At 54.5% G+C, this 7,500-nt stretch overlaps 3 non-coding genes across 3 annotated transcripts in view; all 3 read right to left on the bottom strand.

Moving 5' to 3' along the window:
* LOC126443983 (large subunit ribosomal RNA) overlaps positions 1-1,447 on the bottom strand; it is a 4,224-nt gene extending 2,777 nt beyond the window's left edge. Inside the window, exon 1 of the ribosomal RNA XR_007582326.1 lies at positions 1-1,447. This exon is cut by the window's left edge and continues 2,777 nt beyond it. This is a non-coding gene — a ribosomal RNA (large subunit ribosomal RNA).
* A 188-nt stretch (positions 1,448-1,635) lies between these two features.
* Positions 1,636-1,790, bottom strand: LOC126443979 (5.8S ribosomal RNA). The gene has a single exon (XR_007582323.1). It is a non-coding gene; the product is annotated as a 5.8S ribosomal RNA (ribosomal RNA).
* A 353-nt stretch (positions 1,791-2,143) lies between these two features.
* On the bottom strand, positions 2,144-4,052 carry LOC126443982 (small subunit ribosomal RNA). The gene has a single exon (XR_007582325.1). It is a non-coding gene; the product is annotated as a small subunit ribosomal RNA (ribosomal RNA).
* Between the last annotated feature and the right edge of the window lie 3,448 nt (positions 4,053-7,500).

The raw sequence follows: 7,500 nt of genomic DNA, 5'->3' as shown, positions 1-7,500 counted from the left end.
CTCCGATCCGAGTCGTTTGCTCGCGGCTTCAGCATATCAAGCAAGCCGGAGATCTCACCCATTTAAAGTTTGAGAATAGGTTGAGGTCGTTTCGGCCCCAAGGCCTCTAATCATTCGCTTTACCGGATGAGACTCGTACGAGCACCAGCTATCCTGAGGGAAACTTCGGAGGGAACCAGCTACTAGATGGTTCGATTAGTCTTTCGCCCCTATACCCAGCTCCGACGATCGATTTGCACGTCAGAATCGCTACGGACCTCCATCAGGGTTTCCCCTGACTTCGTCCTGGCCAGGCATAGTTCACCATCTTTCGGGTCCCAACGTGTACGCTCTAGGTGCGCCTCACCTCGCAATGAGGACGAGACGCCCCGGGAGTGCGGAGGCCGCCGCCCCGTGAAGGGCGGGGAAGCCCCATCCTCCCTCGGCCCGCGCAAGGCGAGACCTTCACTTTCATTACGCCTTTAGGTTTCGTACAGCCCAATGACTCGCGCACATGTTAGACTCCTTGGTCCGTGTTTCAAGACGGGTCGTGAAATTGTCCAAAGCTGAAGCGCCGCTGACGGGAGCGATTATTCCGCCCGAGAGCATCCCGAGCCAACAGCGGCGCGGGTCCGGGGCCGGGCCAGGTAGGTCCGTCATCCGGGAAGAACCGCGCGCGCTTGCCGGGAGCCCGAGCGCCCAAAGGGGCGAATCGACTCCTCCAGATATACCGCCGGGCAGCCAGCCAGGACACCGGGGCTCTGCCCAACAGACGCGAACCGAGGCCCGCGGAAGGACAGGCTGCGCACCCGGGCCGTAGGCCGGCACCCAGCGGGTCGCGACGTCCTACTAGGGGAGAAGTGCGGCCCACCGCACACCGGAACGGCCCCGCCCCGCGGCGAGTGGAAAGGCAACCGGACACGACCCCGCCGCGAATTGCTCCGCGCGGGCGGCCGGCCCCATCTGCCGAGGGCGGAGGCCAGTGGCCGGATGGGCGTGAATCTCACCCGTTCGACCTTTCGGACTTCTCACGTTTACCCCAGAACGGTTTCACGTACTTTTGAACTCTCTCTTCAAAGTTCTTTTCAACTTTCCCTCACGGTACTTGTTCGCTATCGGTCTCGTGGTCATATTTAGTCTCAGATGGAGTTTACCACCCACTTGGAGCTGCACTCTCAAGCAACCCGACTCGAAGGAGAGGTCCCGCCGACGCTCGCACCGGCCGCTACGGGCCTGGCACCCTCTACGGGCCGTGGCCTCATTCAAGTTGGACTTGGGCTCGGCGCGAGGCGTCGGGGTAGTGGACCCTCCCAAACACCACATGCCACGACAGGCGGCAGCCTGCGGGGTTCGGTGCTGGACTCTTCCCTGTTCGCTCGCCGCTACTGGGGGAATCCTTGTTAGTTTCTTTTCCTCCGCTTAGTAATATGCTTAAATTCAGCGGGTAGTCTCGCCTGCTCTGAGGTCGTTGTACGAGGTGTCGCACGCCACACCGCCAGCCGGCTGTGCACGCTACCGAGTAAGTACCGGTATGCGAACCGCCAGGCGACGGGCGCGCATCGCACGTTTAAGGAGACGCGGCCGGCCCCACAGGCGGCCACGACACTCCCAGGTCTGCGAAGCGGGGCAAACGCCGCGCGCTTCAGTATACGTAGCCGACCCTCAGCCAGACGTGGCCCGGGAACGGAATCCATGGACCGCAATGTGCGTTCGAAACGTCGATGTTCATGTGTCCTGCAGTTCACATGTCGACGCGCAATTTGCTGCGTTCTTCATCGACCCACGAGCCGAGTGATCCACCGTCCTGGGTGATCTTTTCATAGTTTCCACCATCTCTTTCGAGACAGTTGCATAGGCGGGACTGAGGCGTGTGGCGGCCCTGTTCCAGCGTTCAGTGTCCAACGGCCTCACGGCCGATGGGCGTCGTACGGCTCCACACCGGAGCGGACAGGCAGTCGGGCGAAAGTCATTCAAAACCGGCGCCAGGCGCCAGGTGCCGCAGGCCAGCCGCTCCAGCGCTTCAGCGCTCGTACCACACAACATTGCCGTTAGTTTTGAGACGAACGCGTGGTTCCGCACGCGGCGCACGGCTACTGCGAGCCGTACAGGTAGCTGCGTGTTGCGCGACACGACACGCACATCGAAAGACATGCAGTCTAGTCGGTAATGATCCTTCCGCAGGTTCACCTACGGAAACCTTGTTACGACTTTTACTTCCTCTAAATGATCAAGTTTGGTCATCTTTCCGGTAGCATCGGCAACGACAGAGTCAATGCCGCGTACCAGTCCGAAGACCTCACTAAATCATTCAATCGGTAGTAGCGACGGGCGGTGTGTACAAAGGGCAGGGACGTAATCAACGCGAGCTTATGACTCGCGCTTACTGGGAATTCCTCGTTCATGGGGAACAATTGCAAGCCCCAATCCCTAGCACGAAGGAGGTTCAGCGGGTTACCCCGACCTTTCGGCCTAGGAAGACACGCTGATTCCTTCAGTGTAGCGCGCGTGCGGCCCAGAACATCTAAGGGCATCACAGACCTGTTATTGCTCAATCTCGTGCGGCTAGAAGCCGCCTGTCCCTCTAAGAAGAAAAGTAATCGCTGACAGCACGAAGGATGTCACGCGACTAGTTAGCAGGCTAGAGTCTCGTTCGTTATCGGAATTAACCAGACAAATCGCTCCACCAACTAAGAACGGCCATGCACCACCACCCACCGAATCAAGAAAGAGCTATCAATCTGTCAATCCTTCCGGTGTCCGGGCCTGGTGAGGTTTCCCGTGTTGAGTCAAATTAAGCCGCAGGCTCCACTCCTGGTGGTGCCCTTCCGTCAATTCCTTTAAGTTTCAGCTTTGCAACCATACTTCCCCCGGAACCCAAAAGCTTTGGTTCCCCGGAGGCTGCCCGCCGAGTCATCGGAGGAACTGCGGCGGATCGCTGGCTGGCATCGTTTATGGTTAGAACTAGGGCGGTATCTGATCGCCTTCGAACCTCTAACTTTCGTTCTTGATTAATGAAAACATACTTGGCAAATGCTTTCGCTTCTGTTCGTCTTGCGACGATCCAAGAATTTCACCTCTAACGTCGCAATACGAATGCCCCCGCCTGTCCCTATTAATCATTACCTCGGGTTCCGAAAACCAACAAAATAGAACCGAGGTCCTATTCCATTATTCCATGCACACAGTATTCAGGCGGGCTTGCCTGCTTTAAGCACTCTAATTTGTTCAAAGTAAACGTGCCGGCCCACCGAGACACTCAATAAAGAGCACCCTGGTAGGATTTCAACGGGGTCCGCCTCGGGACGCACGAGCACGCACGAGGCGGTCGCACGCCTTCGGCTCGCCCCACCGGCAGGACGTCCCACGATACATGCCAGTTAAACACCGACGGGCGGTGAACCAACAGCGTGGGACACAAATCCAACTACGAGCTTTTTAACCGCAACAACTTTAATATACGCTATTGGAGCTGGAATTACCGCGGCTGCTGGCACCAGACTTGCCCTCCAATAGATACTCGTTAAAGGATTTAAAGTGTACTCATTCCGATTACGGGGCCTCGGATGAGTCCCGTATCGTTATTTTTCGTCACTACCTCCCCGTGCCGGGAGTGGGTAATTTGCGCGCCTGCTGCCTTCCTTGGATGTGGTAGCCGTTTCTCAGGCTCCCTCTCCGGAATCGAACCCTGATTCCCCGTTACCCGTTACAACCATGGTAGGCGCAGAACCTACCATCGACAGTTGATAAGGCAGACATTTGAAAGATGCGTCGCCGGTACGAGGACCGTGCGATCAGCCCAAAGTTATTCAGAGTCACCAAGGCAAACGGACCGGACGAGCCGACCGATTGGTTTTGATCTAATAAAAGCGTCCCTTCCATCTCTGGTCGGGACTCTGTTTGCATGTATTAGCTCTAGAATTACCACAGTTATCCAAGTAACGTGGGTACGATCTAAGGAACCATAACTGATTTAATGAGCCATTCGCGGTTTCACCTTAATGCGGCTTGTACTGAGACATGCATGGCTTAATCTTTGAGACAAGCATATGACTACTGGCAGGATCAACCAGGGAGCTGCGTCAACTAGAGCTGAGCAGCCGGCCGCCCGGGAGTGTGTCCCGGGGGCCCGCGCGAACACGCAAGCGTCCGCTCAATTATTCTGCAAACAGGAGGAGGCTGAGCTCCCCTGCACAACACACCTCGAAACCCTCTCAGGTCCCGGCGGCGCGCAGCGCCGTCCTAAGTACTTGGTCGGGTTCGAGAGAGGCGCAATCGCCCGGAGTTAGGCGAGTAGACGCTTTAGGTGCGACCACCCGTGCTCCCAACTGAGCTTGCCGCTGCCGACAGAGGCCCGGGAGCGTGCTGTCGTGGCATTGCCGGCGGGAGACAACACGCGCCACCTACGGTGACCGGCAGCTCCAACGCCAGCGCCACAGAAGGACAAAAGCCCCACTTGGGTGCCGAAGCGAACTCTCCCAGCACAGCGCACGCGCCAACACGTCCGCACAGCTGCGATACAAACCACCTGCGAGAACCGCTGGGGCGACCGAGCAGCAGACGGCGTCGCGGCGCCGAGCGCCGGGCGGCGGCGCATCCTCAGCGCACACAGTCCTCAATCGGACCAGCACACTGCAGATGGCCACCGCGCTTCGCACCGGGCCCGCGAGGACCTACTTTGGCCGCAAGGCGCCGCGAGCAGGGGGCGCCGGCGCGCAGCTGCGCCGCCTGCCGCGTCCGTCGGCCGGCGCGCCTGCCACTGGCCGCCCCCACCAGCCGGCTGTAGCGCGTGCGCCCACGCACCGCGCTGCCAGCACGCCGGGCGGCCCCCCCTCACCGGCCGGGGACGGTCCCACCCAGCCACCGCCGCGTATCGCCTCACACCCAGATCCCCTTTCGCGTTCGTGGGCATGGTGGGTCCCCTTTCACGTTCGTGGGCATGGTGGGTATCCCTGAAACAACCGGTTAATAGCTCGACCGATCGTCGCCAACACTGATTCACCTCTAGCGAGAACAACCGCACCACAACGGGTTACCTGTTGTTCATTTGCGTAACGTCACCAGCAAACGTAGACGTCCATCGCCATTTGCAACGAGTATTGCATGCCTGTGTCAGGTGTCACAACACACTACGTCTGCCCACATAGACGCAACAACATGTGCACGCCTCGAGAACACGTGGAAGGTAGCCCCCGTACGTATGCGGTGTCCATTGCGCGAACGACTGTCAGCCGGCCTCTGCAGGATGTCTCAGATGTGGAACGCGGTGCAACATGCTATCACGGTGTGTGAGAAGAGACGACTACGTCCGAATACACGCTCCACTACATCAACAGACTGCTCATGCTGATCGCCATCCAGGGCGTCCGTTCCTCCCACACGTCTGAATGGCGTACCACACTGCAATCCAGCTCTTATAGGGAGACGACACGTAGCTGCGTGCACAATATTTGGACTGTATGGTCTGCCGTTGCTAGGCGCAGTCGTCGTACGGTCACACATGTGCCACGATGTATCATTCAGTACATACGGACCAATGTGCAGTACAGTTTGTGGGTTTTGCGTACATCGGCGGACAGGTGACAGGCCGTACCACAACGTAGGCTGAGTACGTCGGCATGCGAAGGGCATTGAACATGCAAACTTCTCAACGACCAGCTTGCGAAGGCAGGGGGGAAGGGGGGGGGGCATGTACGTCCTGCTGCTATCCACATTACAGTGTATAGCAGGAGCATGTGGAAAGTCAGCAACACCTGCAAGGTGTTTAACATGACGCGATACACAGGGGACCGGGCAGTGCGAATAGCGAACTATATTGCGAGGGTTGCGGTTAGGCAACACTACACTAATTTAACGAGTTGCATAACAATTACAGAGCAGGTTCAGCGACAACGTGCGTCAGGTTAAGGCGCAATATAGGTTAGGTTGAGGCACAATATAGGTTAGGTTAAGGCACAACATGGGTTACGTTAAGGCACAAATTGGGTTACGTTAAGGCACAACATGGGTTACGTTAAGGCACAACATGGGTTACGTTAAGGCACAAATTAGGTTACGTTAAGGCACAAATTAGGTTACGTTAAGGCACAAATTAGGTTACGTTAAGGCACAAATTAGGTTACGTTAAGGCACAAATTAGGTTACGTTAAGGCACAAATTAGGTTACGTTAAGGCACAAATTAGGTTACGTTAAGGCACAAATTAGGTTACGTTAAGGCACAAATTAGGTTACGTTAAGGCACAAATTAGGTTACGTTAAGGCACAAATTAGGTTACGTTAAGGCACAAATTAGGTTACGTTAAGGCACAAATTAGGTTACGTTAAGGCACAAATTAGGTTACGTTAAGGCACAAATTAGGTTACGTTAAGGCACAAATTAGGTTACGTTAAGGCACAAATTAGGTTACGTTAAGGTACAATATGGGTTAGGTTAAGGTACAATATGGGTTAGGTTAAGGTACAATATGGGTTAGGTTAAGGTACAATATGGGTTAGGTTAAGGTACAATATGGGTTAGGTTAAGGCACAACGTAGGTTAGGTTAAGGCACAACGTAGGTTAGGTTAAGGCACAACATAGGTTAGGTTAAGGCACAACATAGGTTAGGTTAAGGCACAACATAGGTTAGGTTAAGGCACAACATAGGTTAGGTTAAGGCACAACATAGGTTAGGTTAAGGCACAACATAGGTTAGGTTAAGGCACAACATAGGTTAGGTTAAGGCACAACATAGGTTAGGTTAAGGCACAACATAGGTTAGGTTAAGGCACAACATAGGTTAGGTTAAGGCACAACATAGGTTAGGTTAAGGCACAACGTAGGTTAGGTTAAGGCACAACGTAGGTTAGGTTAAGGCACAACGTAGGTTAGGTTAAGGCACAACGTAGGTTAGGTTAAGGCACAACGTAGGTTAGGTTAAGGCACAACGTAGGTTAGGTTAAGGCACAACGTAGGTTAGGTTAAGGCACAACGTAGGTTAGGTTAAGGCACAACGTAGGTTAGGTTAAGGCACAACGTAGGTTAGGTTAAGGCACAACGTAGGTTAGGTTAAGGCACAACGTAGGTTAGGTTAAGGCACAACATAGGTTAGGTTAAGGCACAACATAGGTTAGGTTAAGGCACAACATAGGTTAGGTTAAGGCACAACATAGGTTAGGTTAAGGCACAACATAGGTTAGGTTAAGGCACAACATAGGTTAGGTTAAGGCACAACATAGGTTAGGTTAAGGCACAACATAGGTTAGGTTAAGGCACAACATAGGTTAGGTTAAGGCACAACATAGGTTAGGTTAAGGCACAACATAGGTTAGGTTAAGGCACAACGTAGGTTAGGTTAAGGCACAACGTAGGTTAGGTTAAGGCACAACGTAGGTTAGGTTAAGGCACAACGTAGGTTAGGTTAAGGCACAACGTAGGTTAGGTTAAGGCACAACGTAGGTTAGGTTAAGGCACAACGTAGGTTAGGTTAAGGTACAACTTAGGTTAGGTTAAGGTACAACGTAGGTTAGGTTAAGGTACAACGTA

Source organism: Schistocerca serialis, unplaced genomic scaffold, assembly GCF_023864345.2.
Source record: "Schistocerca serialis cubense isolate TAMUIC-IGC-003099 unplaced genomic scaffold, iqSchSeri2.2 HiC_scaffold_210, whole genome shotgun sequence".
In the NCBI taxonomy this organism is placed as follows: domain Eukaryota; kingdom Metazoa; phylum Arthropoda; class Insecta; order Orthoptera; family Acrididae; genus Schistocerca; species Schistocerca serialis.
This window is presented reverse-complemented; position numbering and strand designations above follow the sequence as displayed.